Below are 13,467 nucleotides of genomic sequence, written 5' to 3'. Positions count from 1 at the left end.
TAAAGCGCTTAACATCATGCAGCTTTAGATCTTATTTGTAACCAATTTCACCTTGAAATGGTATTAGTAACAAACTACGTACTATAGTAAAGGAATTTACCATTGACAATCAAGCTTATAGCTCGCTTTTAGCGTAAAACTACACGTAATCAGACTCATAACCTAAGATTTATCTCAGTTTCTTTTTTTAAAAAAAAGTAAATATTGCCCTAGATAAAATCATTTCAAAATTCAACTTTTAGGATTAAAACATGTTTTTTTCGAGAATTAAATTGGTCGAAATTTATCACAATAAAACGTCGATGCAGAAAAACGATAACGCGTTTCCAACCCTTATTGAAATGACAGCAACAAAAATTCTTTAAATTATAATCCTTGAAGGGTTAAAAGGACAAGGCATATTGAACAAGCTTCAACATGGCATATTCTCTTTTGTAATAAACTAGTTTTGCATGCCTGTAAGACAGCTCATAACATTTCCATTTCGTTCAAGGGATTTCTTAACAAGAAGCAAGCTATACGGTAGGCATACGGAGTCCATCCGCGTTCCCATGCTCGGGGAATTTCGTGGGTGATTTTGTATACCTAGGTCTGGCTCATGGGTCCGTGTAGTTGGCGAATTCAATTAACCTTACTGGTAAATGAAGCACAACGGGGAGGGGGAGCATAATGGGAAAAACTGAGAGAAGCCCCAACAGACTCGCGTCGGCTGATAATCGAATAAAGGCAATAGACTTGTCAGGAGGGAATAAATAAAGTTGTTTCTATCCGATTGCGGTCTCATCAATCAAATGGCCGGACAGACGCGTCCAAAGAAATTACGAAACATACCAATGGATTTTCATCCATCAAAAAACTTAAAGCCTTTACCATTTTCGGACGACGAGTATGGTCATACCGTCTACTGGAACTCCACACTTCATTACTAAATAATGAAGCAAAAATTCTAGGCATTTTACTGAAATTTGCTTTGACATTCTTTGTAGCGAAATTCCTTTTGTTGTGACACTAATACCAAGCTTTTATTCGTTAACATTATTAGATCCACTAGAGCGTCTTTCGCGAAATATGCAAGGCTTAGAATCTTTGGAACTCTACATTCATAGCAAAACGAACGAATTCTTGCAGTGATGAAGGGAGTTTTCGGACAGAGTATTGTCCTGATTCAATTAACGATCAGTATGGGTCGCGAAAGAGGAAGAACAGTGTTCATGCATGATGTACCGCATGATTCTTAAAAAACACTGAACAGAAAGCATTCTGTCGACTTTCAGCCTAATGAAATGTATCTCTTTACTTCAGTGCCCTGTGGCCAACTTTGTACTAATTTTAGATCAAAAAATAAGAATCAATTTTATCATGATAACAAGCCATCCTCGAAATATATTATTTGAATGAATGATTTATGTTCCTGAAGAGCTAGACCTATTTAAAACACAAGAGTATAAGTCTTTCCCTCGAGCCATTACCAACTACACCAGAACAAGCGAGATTGAATTTTTTTTTTCAGTTCATCATTTTCAGTAAATGACCACCCCAGTTGTTCCTTCAAGTGTAATTATTATTTAAAAAGCAAATGGAAAATGCTTCTCATACATTTACGCATGTGCCACGCATGCATCCATCGGAGGTTTCAATGACAGCTACCTGAAATCCAAGGTTTACTCGAAGAGGAAGGCAATACAAATATTGAAAGGCGGGATTGAAACATACTATTGGACAATATCAAACAGCCCAGTTAATCAAAAAGTCATTTATACTAAGCAAAACGTATGTACAAGAACGATTAAGGACCCTAATGATTCGAGTATAATATAATAATATAAAAAAATATATTCGTATCTAATGACGAATCTATAGCTCCATAAGCATATAGAGGAAATTTTCTTTTGTGGTTATGTTCGGATACGAACGTACGTGAATCTAATAAAGATTAACTTTCAACTGAAATATTTTGTCTCTCAAAATATGCCAGTGATTAAAACAAAATTTCATAAAGGTTCCACAAAACTGTTGTCATGAGCAGAGAGAACGCAGAAAAAGGACTAGAAGCTTAGGCTTGAGAAGATTCCCCCTATTTCGGATTTTACTTTTGTTTAATCATTGTTTAATTGGATAACAAGTTTTTAGTTCATGTTTTCTCTAACACATAGTTCTGGTAACACTAAAGTAGATTACATTCTTAAGGGGGCAACACATTAAAACCAAAAAAAAACTTATGAAGTTAAGTAAAACTCCAAGATGATATTTTTATATATCTTGGTAGCAGATACCCATCCATTCTTCTTGCTTTATCCTCAAACAGGGTTGTTAATACAGAGGTCTCTATATTTTTCGAACAAGACTTGCTAGAATTAAATACAAATTGTCGTCGTATACTTTCCTTCATAAGCAAAAAAAAAATTATACAAAAATAATAAAATTAGTAAGATACTTTATTTATTATTCTAAATAAATGAAAAATGATCTGTTTTCGTTCTCAACAAACACACGAGCAAGCCAGCTTAGACATAATCACTTGCATGTCTGCCTCCGTTAGTTTTGTAACGAGTTTTCAACCAATACAAAAAAATCATCGGACTCTCTAATCGAGGTTTAAACTCGAAGGAAAAATTAAAAATTTAACAAGTGGGTCATTAAAGAAAAAAAAAGAAGCCAGTTCACTTGGTCTTACGATTACGCGTAAAGGAATTAACTTTCTTTCACTTTCAACTTTTTTGCAAAATCTGTTAAGTTTTTCAAACTGCTGTATCTATGGAAAATCTGTATTCCCCGGAGTTATTATTTCCCCACTTTTCTCGTATACTGAACTGCGATACATGATTAAATAGAAGTAAACCCTTTAGCTACTCACCTAGTTAAGAAAAACTGTGATGGTGACCGATAAATACGAGAAAGATTCATCTCATTCTTTGTCAAGAATATAAAATCTCGTTAATTGAATTTTTAAAACGCTCAACTTTCACTAAGATTTTGCCCTAAGGAGTTTCAAACTTTGTAATTTACACCCTGAATTATAACCCTATTGTGCTTAAGTTCGAGTCTGCCATAGGACTTACAGTATTGGCGAGAAAAATGAAACGACTGTTGCGCCATCTTCTTTAAATTTGCTGCTTCAAAGGGAATACAAATTGAAGGAGAAATAGAAAATAAGAAGCATTTTAGACTAACAACAGTACATCTATATACATCTGGTACAGCTTTCAGCATTACGCGAATTTTGCATGTTAATAGATAATTTGTAAAACAAATATTTTGAAAAATATCAACGGGATTATTTCATCTAATGCATTTTTCTGAATGAATATCTATGAATGACAAGGTATACTATAACAAATCCCACCTTGAACTGAAAAAAAAACTAGTCTAAAAATGAAATATTCGCATTTTCGCAATTAAATTTTCATAGGCATAGTTGATTGATAGAACCACACCAAAATTGAACCCAAAGCACTAGCAATATATCAAACTAGTCTCCCAATTTTGCATAGAAAATCCATTTGTCTTTTATAAAAATCCCACACCTTTGAGTTGGAGTAAAAATGGAAGTTATAATTAAGTCGTCAACATTTTTTTCGAGGATTGATAATTCTATTCAGTCAACGAATATGTTTCAGGTCTCGTTTTAATTTGTTTGTTATTTAAAAATAAACTAAAGTCGGAAAGCTTTTTCAAACAAAACGAGAAATGAAATTCAAATAAGTACTTATAGAACTGTCAAAAATTGTTAATAGATAATTGATAATCCTTGAACTCTTAATCCGTTCATTAAAACCTGCCGACTGATTTGTCTAGCCAACTAGATAAGTATCTAACAAAATGAACGTACAGAGGCTAAGTAAAAATCACGTTTCAAGTACCGATATCATAAGAAATGTACTCTAACTGCCAGTACAGCCTGACTCTCTGTCCTTTGGCAAATCATCTAAGTACTACTAGAAGTCGTCTTCGAGAGAAGTTTACCACAAAGCGGAGTAATTGTAATATGATTCTTCCTAACATCATTTTACATTTGGAGCAAGGTTACTATATACCGAATCGCATACGCGATAAATATTTCCCTCATCATTACTCTACCAGTGCTTAACTATTTGCCAAGGCGCATGCGCTTGCGGATTTTTGCCCATGTCAAGACTAGGTATGTGGGTTGATTGTTGAGGATTTTGATGTAGTGTGGAATAAGGAATTTTGAAATTTTGTTATTTTGCTACATTTTTAAAGTAGTTGTACACGTGTCGACTTTCTCTCCCTCTAGAAGCATTGTGTCCCCTGTCCTTTGTTAACTAGCCGATCGAAAGGTACTGGAATTTATACATATTCTGTATGCAGGCTAGTGGAGGGAAGGGATTCCACCATTAAAAGTAAACGCTTTTGGGGGTAACTATAGAAAAAGGGGTAATATTGAAAATATGAGAGGGAGAGTTAGTTCTATGGTGGATATCTTGGAGAGAAAACTTGAACAGTATAAGGGAAAATAGTTTTGGGAATAAAGATTATAATTTGTTTACGTCCGAGTTGTTCTTTTTAGTACGGCTTTAAGACAATTGATCTGCTACAGATTTTAAACAGTTACAGAATTCACCCTAGCAGGTGCGATACCCATCTGAAGTTTGATAAGCAGGAGAGCAAACAAAAAGGGTAAGCCTTGGAAGAATCATGTTCCATACCTAAAGTATTAAGAGGATACAGAGTATCATCCTTCTTCCAATTTTCCCCTTCTGGTACTACTGAGACACCTTATACATTCCGTAACACACCTACCATGCACCTACCTATTTCAACTTTAGAAGATTAAGTATGTAAATTCCAAGTGTTAGAATCCTTAGTTTTTAACTCCACTGATATTAAAATGTTCCATTTTATTAAAGGCTCTTAATGGCGGTACGGCAAACATTCATTTCGGGTATACATTATTATAATATCTACTTGCGAACCGCAGGAGGTTTATTTCGCGGTTGAAATTAGTATAATGGCTGAACTCGTGAAATGGGAGGTTTTTAACGAAAAAAGGGAACATTAGGCAGCTCGAACGCACGATTTTAATGCCGCCGCAAGATGATTTCGTATATAACCCTTAATTAAACCCTCCTTATAACAATAGGGCTTAGCGGATAACCGATACTTATTTACGGTCTAATCCAACACGAAAAATATAAAATTGTTAGTATTTAGCCCAGTTTATATCACGGTTCTTGAATCGAAACTATTAATCATATTGCCATTAGAATCTGTCACCGAAGACATTTTTTTGTAGTTGTATTCGCGCCTCTTTTCAACACACGCCGTGCTGTTTCCGGACTTAATGTATTCCCGCTTTTTTAGGGAATGGCCACTAGCCAAACATTTTGGTCAAATTGATCATTTGTAATAGCCATTTTTGCACATACTACTTGAAGTTTCGAAAATTAATCCACGTTAATATCACTGGATGAATTCTAGAACTTCTGTAAACAAAACATCGACGTTTCCAGCCCCTTGGCATTGTACAACACAAAATCGCGTAATGTCCTTATAATATGGCTTGGCTCGCAAATGTAGAAAGCCAATTATCCACAGGGAAAATGAAATAAGGTTACGAAATTATGTTACGAGAAGTAACCAATACAAATTAACCTTAAATACCTCTAAGAATTCGGGCTGTATTCTAGACAGGGACAGAAGACTAAATAACGTTATGTATTTTGCCAAAAATATCCACCCAAAAAATATTATACGACTTGCACCATAATTCGTATTGACCAAAAAAACCAGCCTAAAAAATTTAATATTAGGCCTACCTATATTTAAAAAACAGCTTTCCAAATTTCTACTTCTGTGTTAAGATTAAATATCAAATTCCCTGACTTTATGGACCATTTTTCCCTGACACTAATTCAATACAGTTAATTTAAAATCAAAATTTTCTTGCATGGCTGAAAATTAATATAATTCACTTCGACATGAACCACGCAGTGCAAATTATTCCAAAATTAATTTCAAGAGTGGGCTAAGCGATACTAATTTATGTCCAACAAAAAATATATAACTACGAAAAAAAATAATTCCATCCGGATTTAAAAACATAAAATTTACCTCCATTATGATCTCATAAATATTCAAACCTCTGTAGTCAAAAATCCATCAGACGGCTCAATTTTCCCATAATAACTCATTCACAGAAACATTCTTAATGAAACTGAATAACTAAACACTCTTTCATGACGTCTCTCGAAATGCTAAAGATTAATTTGACTCGTGGCGAGTTTAAAAAAAAATAACCGAGTAAAGATCGTCCTGAAAACATTTGAGTATGATAAAATACATTTTTTACCATATTTTTCATACATATTTATGATTGGAAAAAAAATTGTATGAAGAGATCAAATTCTCAGGTAGGGGTCCCATTTAAAGGCGATGAAAACGTTGGAAAAATATTTATTTCATGCAGCTTACCTAATTAATACGTCGATGCAGCATAGTGTTTATTATACCTATCATTACTTTTTTTGGAGCCCTAATAGGGCGACGTTTTTGGAATACCCAAAAATAAGAAAAAAATATATCAAAGTGTCCATAGGCGTGCTAAGTGGTTACTTTAAATTTAAGGGATGCAACCCTGTTAAAAAATACACACCATTTTTCACTTCTTCAACATCCGTTCCCAAGACAAACTTGTTGAAAAGTAAGAGGTTGCCAACCTTTTACAAATATTTTAAAAACTACTGCTAGGGTATATACCAGTTCACAAAATAGATACTGAAAAAGTAATATTAAACCTCATATTAAAAGAAACGGTGTTTTGAATTATAGAGAATAATTTTCTCTAACAACTTATAAACCTATTTTGGTACGTTTATAGGTGCAAGGCATATTTTTAGGAATAAATTGCTATGTTAAGAACAATTTTAGGAGATTTTTTCGATCTGAAGACCAATTTCGACGACGAAATTTAACTTTAAGTCTATTGGTTGGATACATTTATTCATTTACGGATAAATATAAATCGTTTATTGCCACTTGGCCAATTTTGAACATTATCACATTTTCGTCCATAAATGTACCAATATTTAATTGATGAAAGCATGCGGGCTCAGATCCATTTTTAAGTCCAGATATCATCTAACAGAAGTAAAGGATCGGCTGTTCGATGCCGGAGTTAGCCCAAAGCTAATATCATTTACATATTACATCAAATTCCTAAATCCTGGCGATTATTTGAAATATACGAACAACCTCGCGGTGTTCAATCATTTTATAAGACCACCATCATTACTCTTAATCAAGAGTAGATACGGGGAGCTATCTTACTTTGTTATCGAATGCATGAAAGTTAATTCCATTAACATGTAGGACTATAGCCCAACCGATAGTTAAAAAAATCTATTACTTCGTATATAGCGTTAATGAAATATTTAAGTCATTAGAAAAAAATAGGTTCGGGATTACAGGAATATTAGTAAGATAATGTCTCGAAAATGTAATTTGGTTCGGGAATGTTTCAAATGGTAGATTTTCATCGCTGATATCTGCAGTTTAATATGAAAATGAACACGCGGCGACGCCGGAGTATGGATGGAGAAAGTGAAGCTGTAATGAAAGAACTTTTCGAGCCATTCGATCATCTTTTAAATACATCCATACACCATTTTGAATTGACCGTTAATTAGATTTAGTTCCGCTTGATTGCTCCCCAAATGATCGAACTGTAAGCCAATTAGAGTTGAAACTATACGAAATATCCTAATTGATCATGAGAAATGCGTAATTGTAACGAATTTTCTCGATAGACTGAGGGGTCAGTCATTTAAGATGTTCCCGGTAAGATTAGGGTGTTTGAACTTTGATTTGGCAATATTAAAAATATAACACAGCCTGTGAAGAGAGTTTCGTATTGTTCCGATACGGTTTAATTAAAAATTCCCCGAGATTTAGAGAAATGTAGAGTTCAGTAATAACCTACGAATTCTGGGGTAAAAGTTTAAAGCCAATTAATTCTTAAGGTTAAAGAAAAGGATATGAACCAACAAATTAAATTGAAAAAAATTATATCAAAACCCAAAAAGTCAAAGTTTACTGTATGATTTCTTTTTTCCATGAAAGATAAATGAGAGAGCGAACATAAGGGGCACCCTATAACAGAGATTGATAATTCGCCAAATTCGTTTCTTAATTAAAAACAAAATTCCCTTTCGCTTTTCGAACCCTGGAACGCGATACAAATTAAATTATGGTTCATAATACGTACTCCGAAGCATATATCCTAATTTAATAAATAACAAGATTGGCTTAAGAAACGTCTCTTTAACCCTACAAACAATTTCATCGAGGTTCGAAATTAAAAAGAAACTTTTTTTTTCTTGACAGCCGGATTGCGGTGTCTAATTTTAATTAACTCGAAGCCTTTCTCGTTTTCAATCGCGCCTCATTATTCTAATTGAAAGTAATAAATGACTTTCGTGATCAAAGAATTAAAAAGCGCTGTACATTCGCGGGCTATTGTGCTCAGCACGCTATTAAGAAGCTTGGCGAATTGGACGGGATAATTACTCATAGTCAAAAAGTTAAAAATCAAAATAAGGGCGACTACCAAGCCCCCTTTTCACAAAAGATCTTCCGAAACTTCATGCAACCTTTATGAAAAAGAAAGAAGAAAAAAAAACCTCAAAGTGCGCCCAATCTCATGGCCTTTTAAGCTTAAAACAAGCCTGACAAGATCAAGCTTTACTTCCTAACCTTATATGCAAAATTAAGTATATTTTAATTAAAGATTATACGAATATTTGTTGTTAAATATCGTAGAACTTGATTAAAACACACGTTTAATCGGATAAATCAAAAGTATCCCTTCAATCTCACCAACAAACAAAGTCAAAACCGCGCCAAATGCAATATTATCATAATGACAAATAACTACTTTGGGACGTGAAACTAAATACTTGGGTGCAGGGTTATGTTTTTTAATAAAGATATACCTTGAAGGTGCTGCGCGTTATTGCCCCTAACGTTATCGATTAGATTTTCGCGTGACGTTGTCGCTAACTCGGAACTCAGACAAAAGGGCTATATAATTAGAAACAAGACATCATACGCGAAAGAACAATTTTACAAGAAAAAAAAGAATACTATCCACCTTTGGAACACCGCATTGTACTGTACCACAATAAAATTAAGCATTTATGTATACCCCGAGGTTGATATTATATTATATCGCGTATTATTTCAAAACAATATTTTATCATTATAATATATTACGGGTGTCCAAAAACGTGTTGTTTGTACTAGACTTATTACTCGACTAATAATGTTTTGAAATACCTTCGCCTCTCTAATTGTCGCCATATAATAACACCGTCATTATTCAAAGGGATATTACCATAGAGAAACTTATTCTATGGAGAGGGCAAGAGACAGAAACGCGCTTTGTTAAATACGTAGACATTTGGAAAATAAAGAGGGGAAGTAATAAACACTGCGCAGACTTCTCTGTCTCTCTCTCTCTCTCTCTCTCTCTCTCTCTCTCTCTCTCTCTCTCTCTCTCTCTCTCTCTCTCTCTCTCTCTCTCTCTCTCTTTCTCTCTCTTTCTCATACAGTCTCTCTCATCAAACGGGAGACGAACTACGCGTCAGAGTCGCTGCATGCAGCGCAATGTAGTTTAGACTCCCTTTTTGCATGATACCACCCCCATTCCTCAAGACGTACGGTTAGAAGGCGCCTAAACCAATACTCTCCCTCTCTCCATATGTATATTTCCTCTTAGGCCAAAATTATATTTGAGCAATCTTCGCTATAGTCTATTTTAAGCGGCGTCTAATTCATCATCCCCACCTTGAAAAGTTCTATCTTTTTAGGATGATAACATCCCTTGAAAGATCTAATACGTAAGAAAAATATCCATCGCTATATACAAGTACTTAAATTTAAATGACACTTTGAATATATTTAATTGCTGGGCCATATATTTTATAAAGTTTATGTCATAAAACCTTCAGAGATATAGAACGATAGGATAGGTTAAGCACGTATCCAATACATCAATATAAAAGGACGGACCGTTTGTACTAAGTCGTATTAAAAAATAAATAGCCTCTTGACAGTGGTGATTAACTTTAAAAGCCAAAAATTCCTCCCATGCGCTTTCCTAAGTAACTACTTATTAGTTTTATGAACAGGGGTAAAGTGGTGCCAGGGGGACAGTTGATAAAGGGCATGATACGTTAAGAAGCCTAAGAGCTGATTTGAATAATTAAGTCGATTAAAATTGGAAAGCAACCCAAATTCCTGTTCCAGGGGTGCCTCTGAAGAAATTTACAAGTTTTCGAAGACTTAAGCAAAAGATGAAAACAAGTTGGTAAGTCATTTAAAATGTTATTTCGACATTATATTAAATAACAGATTAAAGTACCATTTTAATTTCTGTAATTTTAGAGTTTTTGCGTTTAATATAACACATACTTCGAAAGAGTTCATATCCCATTATATTGTCAATCATCCTTGCTTATGTAAGTACTAATTCTACTTAATGCTTAACCATCGTTGATTATGCATGTAGTTTTTAAAAATTTACATTAAACGATAGGGTTGTACAGTATTTTAATAGTTTGAGCATATGTGATCAAAATCTTCTCATTACTACAATCGAATTAAATGTATTAATCTCATATTTCGAAGTTGCGAATTAAATAGAATCTAATTCGGTTTTAAACAATAAATCATGTTTACGCAATTTCTTGGAGCGATACAACTTGTTGTCAGAGCTAGCTAGCACTTAATCAGAAACAATCGGAGGAAAGGTTTCTCACGAACATTTCAAATAACAACAAAACCTGGTCTGAAAACAGCATACCGAGGTTAAAGAAAATTAACAATAACAATAAATACCGAAGAAGAAAAATGCATTATGATAAATTATTGGTGCAATCGCAAAAACAAAATCATTAATACTCTTTAAAGTATTTTTCATGGTTTGAAAATCTTACATTAACTTGGGTTTGATAGAGTGAGAACACCCTTGCATTAGGAGGCTGTACTTAAATCTGATCCACTATGAAAAACATGTAAATTATCATAGATCTATTTCATCTAGGCACCACTATCAAGAGATATAAATTGATAAGTATTATTTTAAAAAGATAGATATAGTTCTTGGCAAGAAAATACAGAAAAATATAAAAATATTTCATGAGTAATTTTGCAATCAATTTCTCTGAAGTAGATTGAAAATCATGATTCTAACCACCCTCCTGTCAAATTTCAGAGCCAATGAATTGAAGGTGTGTAAATAAATTAAACAACAAATGTTTGTTTGAGATAATTATTTTGTGGCCCCATTTCGTTATTAATGAAGGGAAATACTTTCTATTTTCTTTATTTTTTTTTAAATCCATAGAACTTTATTTATATTTATTTTCATAGACGCCAAATAACGAAAAGGTGTAAACTATAATTAAAATCTCACGAAGAAGGATTATTAACTTCATTGTATTAATTGTTATTTTCTTTTGGGGTGTCTAGAACTATAATTATTTTAATTTTAACAACAGCGAAGATCAACTAGTAATTTGATTTATTATAAGATATAAATATAATTAATTGCAGACTTTGAACGACACATTTCTATGTGGAACACATACCATTGCGAAAACATGATTTAATGAGCCAGGGTTATTAAAAACAACTAATCGAAAATTTTTAGGTTACGTAACAAATTAATTTTTGAAATAAATGAAACCATAAGTTACTGGTCACTGGTTACTGAGAGATTGTCATGAAGCGACGTAGGTGAAACGTCATGGATTCTCGTAAAGCGAATCCTGGTGAGGCGCTGTCGAAGGCTGCGACATTTTTGTTATTTATTATTTAATTTAATTTAGAATATTTATTAAGGTTCGGCTGTCTAGGGTTTTTATAATTTTGATTATTAAATGTCAGCATTGGTAAATTAAAAATAAGGGAACATGACTCGGGGAATTAAACTTGGAAACAACGTGTTTATTTAAATAATAAAAACAGGAAATTGTAATGATTGCCTCGTATGAGGTTTAACATAATAACTTAAAATCTTAATGGTTCAAAATTGTTCATATTAAGTTTAGGCTGGTTAACCCCTGAAGATTTCAAAGTTTTTGTCACTCACGGTTATTTACGCGTGTTGGTTGTCCTTGTTCTTTTGTTGTTCGAACGCGTGGAGAGATCTCGCCGATGCTGGGGCACCATTGGTGCCGGACGGTTCGGTACTTGGTTCCGTACGGTCCTCAACATGTGTTCGGCCGGAGCTTTGGTGTTTAGCGGCAATGACTCAGCGTTTCATCCAGGATACCTCGTTAGGCTGTTCGGTACTTTTTGGACGGCCATCGGTTATTCGGTTGTTTAAGAGTCCGAGCTCTGAGCTTTAGAGAAAGCTAGCGAGTTAGAGATAGTCTAGATCTAAACTCCTGTTGTCTATTGTTTGTGCCCGGCTTTTATAGCCGGGGCCTTGTCCTTTTCCGTGAAAAGCTCGACAGCGATTGGGTAGAAGTTTTTGCGCTTTCGTCAGAAAGCCGGACCGTGGTTGGTTGGTTGGTTTCTTTTATCAAACCCGAATATTCCGAGTGCGACCTTTGACCCGTTGGATCGCGGGTCATCCAACTTTGCAGGTGTTCGCATCGCGTACGACTTCGCGCACTTTTTGTTGACCACAGGGGTCCGTGATAAAAGATGGGGTTAACCAGGGGGGTGTAACCAGCCAAAGGAAGTTTATAAAAATAAATAATACAATGCTTTGAAAGCATTTCTTAAGGTTAAATATATACAGGTTCAAAAGTGGGTATTGAGTGGTATAAAATTCGTCACAACTCTCCCCCACTTAATTTTGAACGTCCACGTGAAACAAACTTCGTGGGACATTAACAGTTTCCAATTGAATAATAACAAAAAAAAATCGTATACGTAACTATGTACAATGGCCATAATGAAAACATCAACAAATGAAACTGTAATAATAATTAAAAAAACTATCCTACCTAAATTAGATTACAAATAAAACAAATTAAAACAGGGCAGAACATCATATGGTAAATTTAATAAGGGGCAATTAAATTTTTTTTTAAAAAAAAAATCTATACTAGTACTAGTTAAAACAATAGGAATAAATTCCTAGAAGCAATTAATTTACGAACAGATTGCTCGTCCAGTAACTGGATTGCGAGGCCTGAGGCTACGATAATTAGAGGGGTGTTCATTGTCGCTTAAATCGGCAGAGAGTTCACTATCATCGTCTAACGCGCTACAAGACTTATCAATGTCGGCAATACGCTCGACTGTCAAAGGTTCTATGACCTGGTCAATTTCTTGGGTGGCAATACGCGCAACCGGCAAAGGTTCTAAGACCTGGGTATTTTCTTGGTCGGCAATACGCACGACAGGGGAAGGTTCTATGACCTCCCTAAGGTCAGACTCGGCATCACGCGCAAAAGGCTGATTCTTAGGACAAGGGGTGGCAACACGTTCAAT

General features: G+C 34.4%; 1 protein-coding gene and 1 long non-coding RNA gene across 2 annotated transcripts in view; one reads left to right on the top strand and one right to left on the bottom strand.

The window, feature by feature from the left end:
• LOC149623613 (acetylcholinesterase-like) overlaps positions 1 to 13,467 on the bottom strand; it is a 144,601-nt gene that overhangs the window by 40,069 nt on the left and 91,065 nt on the right. The gene's annotated exons all lie outside the window — the stretch shown is intronic.
• On the top strand, positions 4,316 to 11,046 carry LOC149623616 (uncharacterized). The gene is made up of 3 exons (XR_016374910.1): positions 4,316 to 4,638; positions 10,267 to 10,327; positions 10,405 to 11,046. It is a non-coding gene; the product is annotated as an uncharacterized LOC149623616 (long non-coding RNA).

Source organism: Phalangium opilio, unplaced genomic scaffold (genome assembly GCF_054372755.1).
Source record: "Phalangium opilio isolate 3A_F unplaced genomic scaffold, DU_Popi_V2 ptg000113l_1, whole genome shotgun sequence".
In the NCBI taxonomy this organism is placed as follows: Eukaryota; Metazoa; Arthropoda; class Arachnida; order Opiliones; family Phalangiidae; genus Phalangium; species Phalangium opilio.
Note: the sequence above shows the minus strand (reverse complement) of the source record. Positions and strands in the feature narration are given on the sequence as shown.